The sequence below is a fragment of the Scyliorhinus torazame genome, chromosome 8 (assembly GCF_047496885.1).
Source record: "Scyliorhinus torazame isolate Kashiwa2021f chromosome 8, sScyTor2.1, whole genome shotgun sequence".
NCBI lineage: Eukaryota > Metazoa > Chordata > Chondrichthyes > Carcharhiniformes > Scyliorhinidae > Scyliorhinus > Scyliorhinus torazame.
The window spans coordinates 104,106,631-104,125,657 of NC_092714.1; the positions used below are offsets into that span (position 1 = coordinate 104,106,631).

The 19,027-nt window shown below is 48.7% G+C and overlaps 1 protein-coding gene and 1 long non-coding RNA gene across 16 annotated transcripts in view; one reads left to right on the forward strand and one right to left on the reverse strand.

The window, feature by feature from the left end:
* The window catches only part of LOC140428022 (uncharacterized), a 31,940-nt gene extending 13,589 nt beyond the window's left edge, over positions 1 to 18,351 (forward strand). Inside the window, exon 3 of the long non-coding RNA XR_011948683.1 lies at positions 18,114 to 18,351. This is a non-coding gene — a long non-coding RNA (uncharacterized lncRNA). The remainder of the gene's footprint in view (positions 1 to 18,113) is intronic.
* dmd (dystrophin) overlaps positions 1 to 19,027 on the reverse strand; it is a 3,042,490-nt gene that overhangs the window by 1,190,955 nt on the left and 1,832,508 nt on the right. The gene's annotated exons all lie outside the window — the stretch shown is intronic.

Sequence of the window (19,027 nt, forward strand, 5' to 3'; positions counted from 1 at the left end):
GTTACTTCTGTGGGCATCCAAAAAAACCCTACAACGCTGCCTGGCCCAGAGCGCCCTTTGCAAGGCCTGGGGCAAGAAGGAACACTTCGCTGCGATGTGCCTGGCCCGTGCAGTCGCCGCCATTGTTCCGACCCCCCCACGTACGGCCAGTGGGCGCCGCCATCTTCCCCTCTCCGGACCATGTGCGGCCCGTGGGCCCCGCCATCTTGTTCGACTCCCACCACGTGCGGCCCGTGGGCGCCGCCATCTTGTTCGACCCCCACCACATGTGGCCCGTGGGCCCCGCCATCTTGTCCTCCCCAGGATCATCAGGCGCCGCCATCTTGTTCCCCCACGACATGTGCGGCCCATGGGCACCGCTATCGTACCAGGACCCATGCCCCCCGGGCACCCCATCATCTGCTACCATCGATGACCAGCCGCGTCTCGCCTCGGTCACGATTGACCAGTCCCGCCCACGCAACCTAGCAACGGCCTCTACCAACGTGAAAATCGATGGGCATGAGATCTACTGCCTGCTGGACTCCGGGAGCAGTGAGAGCTTCATCCATCCCAATACAGTAAGGCGTTGCTCCCTCGCGGTACACCCCGCCAACCAGAGAATCTCCCTGGCTTCCGGGTCCCACTCCGTGGCGATCCGGGGTACTGCATAGTCACTCTCACTGTCCAGGGCGTGGAGTTCAGCGGCTTCCGCCTCTACATCCTCCCCAACCTCAGCGCTGCCTTGCTACCCGGCCTGGACTTCCAGTGCAACCTCCAGAGCCGAACCCTGAAATTCGGCGGGCCCCTACCATCCCTTACTGCGTGCGGCCTCGCGACCCTAAAGGTCGACCCACCTTCCCTATTTGCAAACTTAACTCCATATTGCAAACACTTCGCCACCAGGAGCAGACGGTACAGCGCCCAGGACAGGACCTTCATCGGGCCCGAAGTCCAGCGACTGATTCGGGAAGGCATCATCAAGGCCAGGAACAGCCCCTGGAGAGCCCAAGTGGTAGTTGTGAAAACTGGGGAGAAACACAGAATGATCGTGGACTACAGTCAGACCATAAATAGGTACACGCAGCCCGGCTTGTACGCCCTCTCACGCATATCTGATATGGTCAATCAGATTGCACAGTACCGGGTCTTCTCAACCGTCGACCTAAAATCCGCCTGCCACCAGCTCCCCATCTGTAAGGCGGACCACCCATACACTGCCTTCGAGGCAGATGACCTCCTTTACCACTTTCTTAGGGTTCCCTTTGGTGTCACCAATGGAGTGTCGGTTTTCCAACGGGAAATGGACCGAATGGTTGACCGGTACGGGCTGCGGACCACTTTCCCGTACCTGGACAATGTCACCATCTGCGGCCACAATCAGCAGGACCATGACACCAACCTTGCCAAATTTCTCCACACCGCCACTCTCCTTAACCTAACTTAGAACAAGGAGAAGTTCGTGTTCAGCACGATCCGCTTAGCCATCCTCGGCTATGTGGTCCAGAACGGAGTTCTGGAGCCCGACCCCGACCGCATGCGCCCCCTCATGGAACTCTCCCTCCCCCACTGCCCCAAGGCCCTCAAACTGGTGTTCTTTTCTTACTATGCCCAGTGGGTCCCAAATGATGCGGACAAGGCCCGCCCACTCATTCAATCCACTCTTTTTCCCCTAACGGCCGAGGCTCAACAGGCAGTCAACCGTATTACGGCTGACATCGCCAAGGCCGCGATGCACGCAGTCGACGAGACGTTACCATTTCAAGTCGAGAGCGACACATCAGACGTCGCTCTAGCCGCCACTCAACCAGGCAGGCAGGCCCTTGGCATTCTTTTCACAAACCCTTCATGCCTCCGAAATTCGGCATTCCTCCGTCGAAAAAGAGGCCCAAGCCATCATTGAAGCGGTGTGGCATTGGAGGCATTACCTGGCCGGCAGGAGATTCACTCTACTCACTGACCAACGGTCGGTAGCCTTCATGTTTAACAACACACAAAAGGGGTGAGATCAAGAATGATAAAATCGTGAGGTGGAGGGTCGAGCTCTCCACCTACAACTACGAGATTTTGTATCGCCCCGGTAAGCTCAACGAGCCGCACGATGCCCTATCCCGAGGTACATGTGCCAGCGCACAGGTGGACCGACTCCGGACTCTGCACGACAACCTTTGTCACCCGGGGGTCACACGTTTGTACCACTTCATCAAGGCCCGCAATCTGCCCTACTCCATCGAGGAAGTCACGGCAATCACCAGAGACTGCCAGGTCTGCGCGGAGTGCAAACCGCACTTCTACCAGCCAGACCGTGCGTGCCTGGTGAAGGCCTCCCGCCCCTTTGAACGCCTCAGCGTGGACTTCAAAGGGCCCCTCCCCTCCACAAACCACAACACGTACATCCTCAGTGTGGTCGATGAATATTCCAGATTCCCATTCACCATCCCATGCCTCGACATGACGTCTGCCACCGTCATCAAAGCCCTCAAGACCATTTTCGCTCTGTTCGTCTTCCCCGCCTACGTCCACAGCGATAGAGGATCCTCATTCATGAGCGATGAGTTGCATCAGTTCCTGCTCAACAAGGGTATCGCCTCGAGCAGGGCGACCAGCTATAACTCCCGGGGAAACGGGCAGGTGGAGAGGGAGAATGGGACGGTCTGGAGGGCCGTCCAGTTGGCCCTACGGTCCAGAAATCTCCTAGCCTCCCGCTGGCAGGAGGTCCTCCCCGACGCACTGCACTCCATTCGGTCGCTCCTATGCACTGCGACTAGTGACACACCCCATGAACGTCTCTTTGCCTTCCCCAGGAAGTCCACCTCCGGGGTGTCGCTCCCGACTTGGCTCGCAGCTCCAAGACCTGTACTCCTCCGTAAGCATGTATGGCTCCACAAGGCGGACCCGTTTGTTGAGAGGGTACAGCTACTCCACGCCAACCCACAGTATGCCTACGTAGCGTACCCGGACGGCCACCAAGATATTGTCTCCCTCAGGGACCTGGCACCAGCTGGTTCCACACACACACACCCCCCTCCGCCCGGCGCCACCCTCCCTCCCCCGGTGCATCCAGCCTCAAACCCCGCCCCAGGACAATCCGTCCTCCCCCTGCCCATGCCCGAGGATGAAGAGGATTTCGGCACGCTCCCGGAGTCACTGAAGACCAGACCGACACCGGACTTGCCGCCATCACTGTGGCGCTCCCAACGCAGATCAAGGCTCCAGACCGACAGAACCTGTAACTTGATCGGGGCTCTTAAAAAAAAAATCATCCTTCTGTATAATTCCCCTCCCCGCCACTGGACTCAATTTTTTTTCTGTACTTTAAAACATCTACTTGTATATAGTTCTCCACCACCCCCGCCGGACTCAATTTTAACAGGGGGTGAATGTGGTAGTCACCACTGATGTATATATTAGGTGCTTTGTGGTAAGGCCGTGTACCACAGGTACGGGGGTAGTTCCTGCCTGCTGGCTCTGCCCAGTAGGCGGAGTATAAATATGTGTGCACCTCGTACAGCAGCCATTTTGCCAGCTGCTGTAGGAGGCCACACATCTTAGTGTAATAAAGCCTCGATTGCATCCAACTCTCATCTTTGTGTAATTGATCGTGCATCAGTCCCCAATCTGCGCTAACTACCAGTTTGCCCCAGGGAGGATGGACGGGGGGGGTTCCAAATTTGGCGAATAGCGGGGATTGAGAGGATGGGGGACTTGTTCATAGAAGGAAGCTTCCTGAATACGAGGGTGCTGGAGGAGCAGTTTGCATTGACGGGGGGAAATGAATTCCGATATTTACAGGTGCGGGACTTTTTGCAGAAGCGGTATCAACCTTCCCACTCCTGCCGCTAAGGGAGATTCAGGATAGGGTGGATTCTAGGGGATGGATAGGAGAGGGGAGCATCTCGGACATATATAAAGAGCTTATGGGTTCGCAGGAGTCACAGACCGAGGAGCTAAAGCAAAAGTGGGAGGAGGAGCTGGGGGGAATGATAGAGGAGGGCCTTTGGACGGACGCATTGACTAGGGCCAACACGACCGCAACATGTGCCAGGCTCAGCCTGATCCAATTTAAGGTCACTCATCGGGCTCACATGACAGTGGCCCACATGAGCAGATTCTTTGGGGTGGGGGATAGGTGTGCGAAGTGTGCGGGGGGGCCAGCGAACCATGTCCATTTATTCTGGGCATGTCCAAAACTGAAGGGGCTTTGGCGGGGGTTTGCCGACGCCATGTCCACGGTATTAAATACGAGGGTGGTAATGGGTCCAGAGGTGGCGATTTTTGGGGTGTCGCAGGATCCGGGAATCCAGGAGGAGAAAGAGGCGGACGTTCTGGCCTTCACTTCACTGGTAGCCCGGAGGCGCATATTACTGGCATGGAGGGACTCAAAGCCCCCGAGATCGGAGACCTGGCTATCGGACATGGTTGGCTTCCGCTGCCTGGAGAAAATTAAGTTCGCTATGAGAGGGTCTCTGTTAGGGTTCGCCCGGAGGTGGCAACCATTCGTCGACTTCCTCGCAGAGAATTAATCGTCAGCAGAAGGGGGTGGGGGGGTTAGGTTAGTGTAGATTAGGGGGGTTCAGCAATGGTAGGACCTGTGGGAGAGGGAGGCGATATTTGCACTATGTTTATATTTTCCTTGTTATGTACATTGTTGATTGTGTTGCTGTTACAATGCCAAAGAAATACCTCAACAAAATGTTTATTTAAAAAAAAAAGAATAGGACAATGGTGTGGTGACTATGGCAAGAAGAGTAGAAGTAGTGCCGGATTGAGCCTTCCTTTGTTCCCAAATAAAATTAGGGTCACTGATCCACATCAAAAAAATGTTTTAATGTTAGCAGCCCAATAATAAAAAATACATTGGGGAGGGTCAAGCATCTGGCTATCCCTTTGGAGCAGAACGCTACAAATTCTGGGGTTCTTACCCATCCAATAAAAGAAGAAATCAATTTGTTAACCTTGATAAAAAAGCATTTGGGCTGAAAAATGGGAAGATATTGAAAGAAAAATTAAATCTGCGGGAGTTTGAATCTTATCTGCCAAAATAGAGGGAGGTTGTTACACCTCTGTAAATCCATTTTGACATTATCAGGCGTGTGTAATTCAACATATGAAGTGAGTCCCAGTTGTGGGCCACCCCGGACCCCTAGATAGCGAAAGCTTGTATCAGAAAGTGAAAAGGTAACATCCCCAATTGGGCTCGCCTCCCAGTAAGGTTAAGTGGGAAACATTCACTCTTGCCTAAATTCAATTTATACCCAGAGAAGGAGCCGAAGGTTTAAGCAACTTGCTGCCGTTTGAGGTGGCTGGGTCTGTAATATTAAGTAGAGAGACATCTGATACTCCATTGACAATTCCAGAAATTCACAAAGATGGACATTTTTGCCCAACCTAGCTGTTATCAATGAGCCACTATGTCAGCTGTTACAAGACAATACATAATGCCGGAAAGCAGCAGAACAGAAGACTTTTGAGGAAACCAAAGCCATGTTGACATCACCCACTATCATTGCTGCAGATGCATCTTCTACAGGGAGCTAGTACTCTTTCAGATACAAACGTATCGAAAGTTTTGACCAGTTTTCTATGCACCCCATTCACTGACAGAGACTGTACACAGGTGTGCAGTGTTAGAGAAAGAAGCATCAGCTGCTACGTGGGCCCGTGGAAAGTTCACGGATTCTTGGTCTCCACTCAAGACTGAGACAGACCACAAATACCTTTGTGACACTCTGAAATTCCAAAGAGTGAGAAAAAATGCCTCCATGAGTATAATAATTCAGACTGAGGACAATGGGGTTTGATGAAAATACAAAGTATTTCCAGGAAAACAGCACAGCACGGAAGATGCTCTTCTCCCGATCTCAGTGGCAAAGCCTGAATAAGGTGATGGAGTCATTGGCGAATAGAGAGAGAGATCTTTGCATCAACAACAGCAACAACTCTACCAGAAACAACTCTGCAAATGAATAAAATCAGCGATGCACAGAAATATGATGAAATATGTGATGGGATTGGGTCAGAGAGTACTGTGTCTAAGGATCGGCAGATTACAAGCCCATTGTGAGACAGTATTATGAACAGACAGGACACCTCAGTATAGTTGATGGTTTATTAATCTATGACTGGCTATTATGAGAACTCGGAGACTGGATATAATGCAACAATTGCACTCAGGCAATTTGGACATTACAAAATATCAAGCCAGAGCAAGATATTCTGATTGGTGACTAGATCCCTCAAAGTCATTGTAAGAGATAATATCAAACTGTATTACTTGTGCTATTCATAGTCAGGAAACAACAGAATTGTTGAGGTCATCTTCCTTTCCATGAAGACTATAGGAACATCATGGGATGGCCGCTTTGAATGTTCTCAGTCATAGTACATTACTCTAGGTGGATAGAAGACAAGCAAAGAAGGGTCACACTTCTGAAGGAGTGATTGCATCTCTGAAGAAGATATTTTCTCACATGGAAGCTCAGACCATATAATCTTGAACAATGAACCGTAGTTCGCCAATACAATGAAGAGTTGAAAAATGAAAATCGCTTATTGTCACAAGAGTTCAAGGCATCATGAGGATTTGTCATACTCCAAGCTCACCAAGATACCCTTAAGCCAATAGTAAAGCTGAAATAGATGTGCGTACAGTGAAAACATTGCTAAAGATGAACAAGAACATCCAATTTGCCCCTCTGAGCTATTGTTCAACTCCACTCCAAAATGTTTTGCACCATGTGAGCTCGAAATGGGAAGAAGACTGAGAAATCGACTCCCTATTCTTTCACACATACTCATGCTGTGTGTACAAGCTGATGACTTGGACAAGGTGAGGGAGAAAGAAGATGAGTGTCATTCCAGCCAGAGGTGGAACTATGACAAAGACCACAAAGCACCTGCCAAAACCCCAACAAGGAGAGCCAGTTTGGATCAGAGACCAAGCTCACTATGGATAAATGGTTGAATAGTCACCACATCCTTGGTCTTTCCTTATGCAAACAGATATTGTCGAGTGACACAGAATAATAGACGGTAATTCATTGCCGCACTGAAGCAACCTTCTACACAGTCTGAGCAGTTATCTACACAATTAGACAAACCAGAGATGTTGCATTCATCCATCAACTGTAATAATCATGAGATTGGTGAACCAGTATCAGCTGACAAATACCTTTCTGCCCAGCAGAGCCTGACATCTCAATACTGCACTCAAATCCCCTATCTCCTCCAAAGAAGTTGAGGACTAATCTGGTGGACTGGTGAAACCACCACCTTGGTTGTCCCGAGTAAAATAGATGTCATAGACTTGGGGGGGAGGGGAGGGGGGTATAATATAATGGGTTAATTGTAACTACGCAATCATTACAGAAAGTGATGCAATATCTCATGATCTTGCTCTTTCTCGTACAACCTCGGGTAAGATGTAGCCTGCAGTAAGAGATGGTCCAATAAAGTTAACATTTTCCTTACTTCAGCAAACTCGCAGTATTCTGTGCTAGCACAACAACATCAAGAATGTTATATCACTCACTTTTCTGGAAAACATCAACTCAATGCTGGGGCTGCTGGCCCAGTTCCCTATGTATTGGCCCCTTCTTTGTGCCTCACCCATTTGTACACATATTCATTTGTAAGTTCAGACAATGATGCTGGGTGACATTTTGACTGTACACACATCAAATTCTAGCCCATTCTGACATACTGGTTCTTGGACTACCTTTAGTAATTTTGGTTATTGGTCCCCCTCTTAACCTGAATGTAGCACCCTTACCATGACCTTGACGAGGTCAGTTAACTCCTCCACATCAGAATCATAACATTTTTCTTACTGATGTGTGTGTCAGTTACTTGTTAACTTTAATCACTTATGGAGCCAATAATGTAATCTAAAATACAGCTAGAAAACAAAATTTATTTGACGTAATTGATTACTAAAAACAGGCATGTTCCCAAAAGTAGTATCAGAATTTAGAGGACATATCAGGAAAGGCTGAACAGGTTGGAGCTCTTTTCGTTAGAACAGAGAAAGCTGATGGGTGTCCAATGTTATGGATCAGGATTTAGAGAATCCCAAAGTGTATCATGGTGTTCACCTGACTCACAACTTTTAATAGATTGTGGTATGGGGAGCACGCGGTTCACTCTACATCAGAAATGGACCAGTATTTTTTTAAACAAAACAATGTTTATTCTATGAACTCAAGTTAACCTTTTTAAAACAAACAGTGAATATCTGAGCAACCATTAATTCAAATACACCCCCCAAAGGATACAACACTAAGTAATCTGTATGCTGTCCTTTTAACACCCAGAAGACTTAACAAACCTCTAAACAGAAGCACATCAGAGTTTACATTCAATACTGAAAACATTTATAATTCTGAATTCACCAAATGATTAAGAAATAGTCCTTCATGGCAGAGAGCTCAACAATACAGCTGCTTTGGCTGACTTCAGCTGCAGCACACTGAAAAACGAAACCAAAAGGACAGACACACCCAAGCTTTTCTCAAAGTGAAACGAAAAAGCAGAACCAGAGCTCAGCTCCACCCACACTCTGACATCACTGCAGTAACATGAGCAGCCAAACATTTCTTAAAGCGACATTCTCATGACACCAAACAAAAGGGTTTCATGGGTTAGACATAGGGAAAAGAGAGTTATCAATAAATTCAGTAGGAAATACAGAAGAAACACCATTATACAATCAGTGGTCAGAATGTGTCACTACTACAAGGAGTGGTCGAGGCAAAAGGCAGAAATACAAGCAGAACTTAGAAAAATACATGGGAAGAAAGGAATAGAAGGATGTGCTGGTAAGATTGGATGAAGATGAGTGGACAAGACATCAAGTTGTGTGAATGATATGTTTCTTTACTGTAGATTTGATATAACACAACATAGTTAATGAAAATAACCCAAGTCTGACTTTTCCAAGACGTGAATTAGAAGAGAATGGCTACACGGAGATGCTGAAATAGTAATGCAGCAAAGGCTTGGCTTAGATTGTTATAAAACATAGGTTTCTACCTTCAGAGGATTCTACCTTCAGAGGACTGTAATGGGAAACTTTTAATGAGATTATAACTTTCAGATTACTCCAGGATACCACATAAACATAGACAGCCTGACTCAAATTTTAATTTGCCTGAAATAGGTTTCAGCATTATCAGCGTTATTGATGAATGATAAGGTGCACTTCAAACGATCAGCACATTTCATTCAATCATTGCACAGAGAAAGAATTAGAAGCTTTTGGGGAGCTGATTGTACCTGGAATATTGTTACTCTCAGAAGACTGTGCCTGCAATCTGCTACAGATACATGATTGCAGGCCTTGTGCACTCAAGCTCAGTTGCTTACTTCCAGGGGCCAATTCTCACTCAAAAAAATTATCGTTCTATGTTTCATATTTTGAAGTCATGGTCATTCATCTCGGCTGATTCTCCTTGTACGTGCAACGTTTGAATAATGAAAAGTTATTTTTTAGGCATTTGTTGTATTTGTCTCGAGATTGAGTGAATTACAAATAATCGGCAATAGGAGACTATCACTTAACAATATTTGTGATGATTACAGTACAGCCAATTAAATCCTCAGTGAAGCCATCATCCCAAAAGGTATCAAGCTGACAATGTTAATTTAAGACATCTAATGCTGAGTAAAAAACTTTCAGAAAAATAATGAAACTGTTCCAACCAAGTCAGCATATTTTTATTAAAGTGAATGAACAAACGAAAGAGATGTTAAAGACAAGAAAACTCAACTAAAATGTTCAAGCGATTATTACAATTTCTAGGATGGCAGGACAGATGTATGAGAAGAGATTGAGCCGGTGAGGTTTGTATTTGCTGGAGTTCAGAAGAATGAGGGGGGATCTCATAGAATCTTATACAATTCTAACAGGACTAGAAAGGGAAGATGCAAGAAGGATGTTCCATTGGTGACTGTGTCCAGAACCAGGGGTCACAGTCTGAGGATATGGGATAGACAATTTAGAAAACAAGTTTCTTCACCCAGAGAGTGGTGAGCCTGTGGAATTTGTAACCACAGAAAGTAGTTGAGGCCAAATATTGTGTGTTTTCAAGCAGTTAGATGCAGCACTTGGGGCAAAGGGGATCAAAGGATATGGGGGTTGGGGGGGTGGAGAAGCGGGATTAGGCTATTGGGTTGGATGATCGACCATGATCATAATGAATGGCTGAGCGAGCTCAAAGGACCGAATATCTCCTATTTTTTTAATAAACATTTTATTGAGGTATTTTTTGATATTATAACAATACAAAAAACAATGTGCATGGAACTATAAACATAGTGCAAAAGCCGTCTCCCTCCCTTACAGGTCCCACGTTTATTAACCCCCCACTCTAAGCTAAACTAACCCCCTCCCCCTTCTGCTGACGATTAATTTTCCGCGAAGAAGTTGACGAACGGTTGCAACTTCCGGGCGAATCTTAACAGTGACCCTCTCAAGGCGAACTTGATTTTCTTCAAACAGAGAAAACTAGCCATGTCGGATAGCCAGATCTCCGACTTCGGGTGCTTTGAGTCCCTCCAAGCTAAAAGTATCCGTCTCCGGGCTACCAGGGAAGCAAAGGCCAGAACGTCTGCCTCTTTCTCCTCCTGGATTCCCGAGTCTTCCGACACCCCGAAAATCGCCACCTTTGGACTCAGCGCCACCCGAAGCTTCGGACATGCCCAGAACATGTGGACATGGTTCGCTGGTCCTCCTGCACATTTTGCACACCTGCCTTCCACCCCAAAGAATCTGCTCATCCGGGCCACTGTCATTAGCATTAGCTTCCTTACCCACGGTGTCTTGCCCGCCCAAACAAAGTCAGAGATCACTTTGTTGACCCGTTTAAAAAAGGACCGCAGAATAAAGATGGGGAGACAATGAAACACGAACAGGAATCTTGGGAGGACAGTCATCTTCACCGTCTACACCCTCCTAGCTAATGACAACGGGAGCGCGTCCCATCTCCGAAAATCGTCCTTCATTTGGTCTACTAGCCGGGCCAGATTTAATTGATGCAGCCGGTCCCATTCCCGCGCCACTTGAATGCCTAGGTACCTATTAATCTAAACGGCAGCTCCCCCAATCGCCTCTCCTGTACCCCCTCGTCTGGACCGCAAACATCTCACTTTTCCCCATATTTAGATTATACCCCGAAAACCGGCCAAATTACCCTAGAATCCTCATGATTTCTCCCATCCCCTCTAATGTGTCCGATTCATACAGAAGCAGGTCATCTGCATAGAGCGAGACTCTGTGCTCCATCCCCCCCCCACCCCCCCGGGACCAGCTTCTTCCAGCCCCATGAGGCTCTCAGAGCAATTGCCAACGATTCTATAACTAGACCGAACAACAGTGGGGAGAGGGCGCATCCGTGTCTCGTCCCCCGGTGCAGTCTAAAATAGCCCGATGTTGTCCTATACATCTGTATACTTGCCACAGGAGCCTGATACAGCAACCTGACCCAGTCAATAAAGCCCCGCCCAAATCCAAACCATCTCAGTACCTCCCACAGATAATCCCATTCTACGCGATCAAAAGCCTTTTCTGCATCCATTGCGATCACTACCTCCACCTCCCTACCTTCCGGGAGCATCATGATCACATTTAACAACCTTCTTATATCGGTCACCAACTGCCTACACTTAACACACCCCGTCTGGTCCAACTGCCTACCCTTAACAAACCCCATCTGGTCCTTCCCAATAACGTCTGGAACACAATCCTCAATCCTGGAGGACAAAATTTTGGGCAGCAGTTTGGCGTCCACATTCAACAGGGATATCGGCCTGTAGGACCCACACAGCTCCGGGTTCTTGTCCCGCTTCAGAATCAGCAAACTCGTGGCCTGTGACATCATCGGGGGCAGCACCCCTCTTTCCTTTGCCTCATTGAACATCCTCACCAACACCGGCCCCAATATCCAAGAAAACATTTTATCAAACTCCACTGGGTACCCGTCCGGCCCCGGGGCTTTACCCGCCTGCATGGCCTTCAGATCCTCCACTATCTCTTCCAACCCAGTCGGGGCCCCCTACCCTTCTACCAGCTCCCCGTCCACCTTTGGGAAATTCAGCCTCCCAAGAAGTGCCTCATCCCCTCTGGCTCCACAGGGGATTCCGACCTATACAGCCTACTGTCAAAATCCTTAAACGCCTTATTCACCCCTGCTGAATCTCCAACCAGGTTCCCATCACCGTCATTTACTTTCCCTATCTCCCTGGCTGCCTCCCTCTTTCTAAGCTGCTGTGCAAGCATTCTGCTGGCCTTCTCTCCATACTCATAGATCGCCCCCCTCGCCTTTGTCAGCTGCTCCACCGCCCTCCCTGTGGTTAACAAGCCGATCTACGCTTGTAGCCTCTGCCGTTCCCTTAAAAGCCCTGCCTCAGGGGTCTCCGCATACCTCCTATCGATCTGTAGTATCTCCTTTACCAGTCGGTCCATCTTTGCCCTGTCCACCTTCTCCCTATGGGCCCGCATCAAGATCAGCTCCCCTCTGACCACCGCCTTCAGTCCTTCCCAGACCATCGCTGCTCAAATTTTCCCTGTGTCGTGGACCTGCAGGTAGTTCTGAATACATTTCCTCAGCCGCTCGCTTTGTCAGCCAAACGTCCCACATCTAACCTCCAGTGCGGGCACTGGTTACTGTCTTTACTAACCTGCAGGTCAACCCAGTGCGGAGCATGGTCTGAGATTGTGATCGCCGAGTAGCCCGTGTCCACCACCCCTGCCAGTAAGGCCCTGCTCAAAATGAAGAAATCGATCCAGGAGTACACTTTATGCACGTGTAAGTCGAAGGAGAACTCCTTCACCCTCGGCTGCCCAAATCTCCATTGATCCACCCCCCCCCCCTCCTATCTGCTCCATGAACCCTTTTAATTCCTTTGCCATTGCTGGCACCCCGCCCGTTTCTGAGCTTGACCGGTCTAAGCCAGGGTCCATAACTGTGTTGAAGTCCCCTCCCATGACCAACTTGTGCGAGTCCAGGTCCGGTATCTTCCCCGGCATCCTCTTTATAAACTCCACATCATCCCAATTTGGCGCATACACATTTACTAATACCACCTGCACCCCCTCCAGTTTCCCACTAACCATAATGTACCGACCTCCTCCATCCAACACTTCTACCCGCCTCAAACACCACCCGTTTATTGATCAGGATCGCGACCCCTCGAGTCTTTGAATCCAGTCCCGAGTGAAAGACCTGACTGACCCAGCCTTTCCTCAATCTAATCTGGTCAGTTACTCTAAGGTGCGTCTCCTGCAATATTACCACGTCTGCCTTCAGTCCCCCAAGATGTGCGAACACACATGTCCTCTTGACCAGCCCATTTAACCCTCGAACATTCCAGGTGATCAGCCTAGTTGGGGGGCTCATTGCCCCCCCCTTCGCCGATCAGCCATCCCTTTTTTGACCCGCCTCCAGCCCATGCTCCGCGCCTCCACCGCCCCGCCCCCAGGCAGCCTCCGCCCCCAACCTCTTCTTTGTCCCTTGGCCCAAATCCCTCCCTTGTCAGCAGAACATTTCCCCCCCCCTCGCCCCCCCTAGTAACAACACTCTGTAACCCAGCCCCTTTGATAAACCGAACATATGCACACACCCCACTGCGCTTCCATGAGCTAGCCCGCCCAGCTAGCTTGGTGGCCCCCATCCCTGGCGCCGGATAGTCTCCCACCTATTGTTCCCTTTCTGCCCTCCCCCCCGCTCATATAAACATACTCCAACATCAAACAATCCCCACACAATTGCCCGACAGAAAAATATCCGAATCTAAACAAGCACATCTCCATCCCCCAACAGTGCAAATGAAAACCTTAACTCACTCAGCTCTGCCATAGGTCCCAAATCAATACAGAAGTCATTACAAAGAGCTTCCACAAAACGAAAAACGAGAAACTTAAAAAAAAAAGAACAGAGAAACAAAAAGCAAAAAAAAATGAAGTTGCAGCAAAGTTCAAAAGTTCTCAGTCCACCACCAGTCCTTTCCTTTTCACGAAGTCGAGCGCGTCCTCAGGCGACTCAAAATAAAAGTGCTGTTCCTCGTATGTGACCCAGAGGCGGGCCGGATACAACAGTCCGAACTTCAACCTCATCTGGTTGAAGCCTGCTCTTCTCCTGGTCACCTCCACACTCAGGTCTTGGCAGACCCGCAGGATACTGTTGTCCCACTTACAGCTCCATGTCTGCTTGGCCCACTGTAGAATGCTCTCCTTATCCAAGTACCTGTGGAATCTCACCACCATTGCCCTCGGGGGACTCCCGTTTGCAGCTTCATCGCAAGTGCTCTGTGAGCCGTGTACAGCTCCAAGGGTCGGGAGAATGCCCCATCCCCCAGCAGCTTCTCAAACATGTCCGCGATGTATGCCCCAGCGTCAGCTCCTTCAGACCCCTCCAGGAGCCCAACGATTCTCAAATTCTGCCAGCGGGACCTATTCTTTAGGTCCTACCCTTCTCCACGAGCTTCCTCTGCTGGTCTCTCAGCATCCCCACCTCCAACTCCACCGCAGTTTGATGTTTCTCCTGCTCAGCCAGCGTCTTGTTCACCTTCTGGATCGCCGATCTTGGGCGTCCAATCTAAGCTCCAGCCGCTCAATCGACTCTTTTATCGGGTCCAAGCAGTCCCGTTTCTGCTTAGCATAGCCTTCCTGAATAACTTGCATCAGCTGCTCTGTTGACCGCTGGGTCGACAACCAGAGGTCCGGTCCTCTGCCATGCTGTCGCCCGCTGCAGCTTCAGCCCAAGCCTTCTCTGTCTTTCTGTTTCTGCCTTTTTGAGCACTTCTAGTCTTCTCTCCATGCACTGATGTGGAATTCAGTACACAATTGCCTCTGTCTTCAGTTTTACAGTTCAAGTCCGGGAGAAAATCGGGGGAAAAGGTCCAAAAGTCTGACCCGAGCGGGAGCCACCAAATGTGCGACTTACTCCTTCATAGCCACCACTGGAAGTCACCGCCTCCTATTTTCTATGTTTCTATGTAAACTATTTCTTCCCCTCTGGACAAAATTACTGTTTTGTAATCATATTGGTCATCTTATTCACACAGAATATTGCAGCAAATTTAACAAAAGGACCATAGTTTAGATTTAACCCCCTTCCACTGGAGAAAATGTTGGGGCAGCAGAGTTAAAATGGAGGTGATAGGCATATCATCCTATTTTGGCTCTGCCACAATTGTTTCTAAGGCTGGTGATTGAATTGCTTGCTTGTTCAGGGTGGGAATGCCACTAACTTATACAAATTATTATACAAGCCATGTTAACTGCCTGCAGTGAATTTAGTGTCTACTGTAGTTGGTCTCCTGAACAAAAGATGGAAGTATGGCAGCAGAGACCCAGAAAGATAAATAATGAGATTAATTCAAGGGGCTAAAAGGAGCAAGAGTGCCCTTCCAGGATTCAAAAGAATAATGGAGCCTAATGCTACTCCAGGCATCCCCCAACTCCACTTCCTCCCACCACTGCCCCTTACTCTACCCCACTAATTTACCATTTTATGCAGAGGGGCTAGCCTCCAGGTCAACCCACAGCTAGCTGAACTCCATGAAAATGACTATTTGGCACCCGCAGGCCACTATATGCTTATAAATCCCAGTCCTCAAGTTGGACTGTGACCCTTGCCGACACCTGCCTGATATTTAAAATCTACCCGGGATGCATTCAATGACATATCCCACCCGTTCTGTTCTTTCTTTTACAAACCTTTCTATGATTGGGAAATATCAGATTGCAGAATGGACATTTTTGGTTCCGATTTATCTTGTGTTGTGAACATTAGGCACTGCCGATTCAGATCTGCACGGTTAAGTGTAAAATTCTCAATTTAACCATATGCCACAGCCTTCACATCAGAACAGCACTGCAACATAACCAGTCTGAAATAACTTTGTTTCCCACCAACTATATTCTTTCCTGTGCAGCCTGGGCATAGAACTGGATGTGCACACTACCTCTTTTTAATTTCCACTGATTTCAATGGGATCATGAGTTCGGCACCGAGGAAGCAGCTTGAAAATCAACCCTGCAGTCTTGGAACTACTGTCAATTCAGAACATGTCTTTGATAAATTGTGGGTAGTTACAAGTTGTGGATCTGTTCCTATTAGAAATTGCCCCAAATCATTCCAAGTGTTCAGTGAGCTCAAAAGAGAGTAACAAATTAATCTTCTGAGTTCGATGTTATTTATCCCAAGCACCAAGAGAAACAAGAGATAATGCTTCTAAGGCACTGACTATTAGGAAAGAGTCAGGCACTGTGAAGGAACTGGAGGATTACCTGCAAGTTCTTATAAATAGTATCCAGCATGGAATCAGAGGGGAAGATCCTGGGCTCGATTCTCTGGAAAAGTTTCGAAGTTCATTTGTGGCGGATTTCTAAGGGAGTTCCCCACCGCTATTCAGTGACTTAGTCACTTTTTTGTGTCCTGGAGAGTTTCTCATCGGTTTAGCCGACACAACATTTTTTTAGCACTGGGGAGCTGATCTGAGAGAGCAGACTGCCATATCGAAAGGGTGCCCCCATCTCTAAGTGAGCTTGTGGGTCCCCCTATCCATGGGCAATGTCCCCCCTCCACACGCATGGACACTACCCCACCCCCCCCCCCCCCAAGTGAGGACACCCCATTATGGGGTCCCTGGAGGTCTCCCCTCTTCAGGCCCCCCCAAACCCTGGCACTCAGGCACCCTTGCACTGCCAGCCTGGCACCCAGGCAGCTCCTGCCAGCTTGGCAGTGCCAGGGTGTCAGCTGAGCAGTGCCAAGGTGCCTGCATTCCAGGAGGTGGGCCAGGAGGCAACCCTGCACTTAGCCTGACCACCCAGGGGTCTCTGGTAGCAAGGGACAGTTCCCCGGGTGCTGCTGCACCTGATCCACGTGTGTGGACCAGCACTGATTGGCGCTGGGCTGCAGCCTCCTTGGCGAGGCCAGAGAATCGAGGGAGGCCGGTGGATCCCAGGCAGGTAGGTCATAAGTAGGTTCAAGACCTACTTCCGAGAGCGGCGTTTGATCACGCCCATTTGGGGCAGAGTTCCGACTCCGACGTCTCGCGGGACTTTGATGAATCCTGCAAGGTGCGGAGGCTGTCAGGAGGCGTGCTGCAAGCCGTTCCAGAATTCTTGGCTGCGTCATTGTCTTGCTTGAGCGCAACGTGGCTGGAGAATCGCGCCTTAGAATCTTTTTTAAGCACTGGGGAGCAGAACTCAGAGATTGGGCTGCCATTCTGAAAGGGTGCCCCGATCTCTAAGTGAGCTTGTGGGTGCCCAACACACCCCACCCATGGGAAATGTCACCCCCCACACACATGGGCATTACCCTCACCCAGCTATGGGGTCCTTGGGGCCCCCCCTTTTCAGGCCATCGCAAGCCCTCTTACAGCACCCCTCCCTTTCCAGAACCCCAACTCAGCACCCCCCACCCCCACAACATATCCGGAGGCCCGTACCTACCTGCCCTGCACACCCACCCTTCAAACACTCCCCCCACCATCCTTTCATGGGCATGGCCCCCTCGGGCCTGAACCCCCGGGAGTTCCACCCTTGCATGCAGACACCCTTGCACTGCCACCCTGGAACCCTGGCAGTGCTCTTGCCAGATTGGCAGGGCCACACAGGCACCTTGACAGTGCTGTAGGAGAGCCAAGGAGCAACCCTGTACTGAACCTGACCACCCAGGGGTCTCCAATACCCTAGGAGAGCCCCTGGGTGACATTCCACCTGGTCCAGCATTGTGGACCAGCATTGATTGGTGCCCGGCTGTCGCCCCCTGGGGAGTCCAATGAATCAAGGGAGGCCAGTAGATCCCGGGTAGCTAGGTCTTTGGATTTAAGTCCTACGTCAGTGCGCAACTTTTGGTCCTGCCACATTTGACCAGTTTTCAGATTCTGACACCTCGTGGGACTTGGGTGAATCCTCCGAGGCGTGGAGGCTGCCAGGAAGCCCAAGAAAGGGCTCTCCCGGGATTCTCCGGGTGCAGTCTACTCTCGCTCGAGTGCAACATGGCCAGAGAATTGCGACCCTTGTCTGATCTAATTACTTTATTAAATCATTAAGTGGACAAGAGTAAAAGGCCCCACCTAGATATTTGAAAGTTCCTGATAAAGTTCTGTCTTATATGCTTGTATTTCAGTTTAAACTTGAAGATTCAAGATAAAACCCGAGCCTGGATAAGAAGCTGGATATAGGATAGAAAGCGGACGTATTTATTTGGGATTTGCTGTCAAGCAGCTCGGGGACGCAAATGCTCCCTCCACCTATTCCACAATCATATAGCCTTCTCTGTTGTCTCAGTCCTTATTTAAAAAATTGCCATGATTCTCCATTCCACCACTCATACTGATCATCATTCCACAATTTTATCAGTCTTCTCTAGAAAAGTGCTCGTATTTTTTATTTTCTCTTGGCTCACTTAATTTTTATCTCCTAGTCCCCAGATCCTGTGTTGAAAATTAACTTTCCTCGGTCGAAATGCTTTATATTTGAGAAAATCTTACAAGATTTCAATCTCCTCCTTCCTCATTCTTCTCTTTTCCAGAGAATATAATTCCAAGGGACAATCTTTCCTCATAACTCAGCCCTTTGCAGTTCAAGAATCAGCTCACCTCAGGACTGTGTCCAATAATTCTATATTTAGCCTGTAGACTGGCAGTTTCAATGTTACCTCATTAGACTAAGTTACCTGGAATTTAACAATTCATTCTACATTTTATTAGCTTTCCTCACTGTGGACACTGAATCAATGATTTTAATAACCTATCCAGAACAAAATTTGCCAAATCTCCTTCTTTCTCAGTATCTCAAGCAAACTGGAATCGAAAATGAAGAGATGCCAAGCTACCTACACAATGAATTAGTGCATTAGTGGATGCAACAGTGACAGATGAAATCGAACATGGACAAATGAAAAGTAGCACACAGTGACAGAAAAGAAAATTGAGTGAATAACTCCTGGGATGGTACTGCAATAGTTAAGGATGACTTGGAAAACGATCTGATGGTACTCGTTGACTTCATGCCTGCATGATGGTGGTGTAGTGATATTGT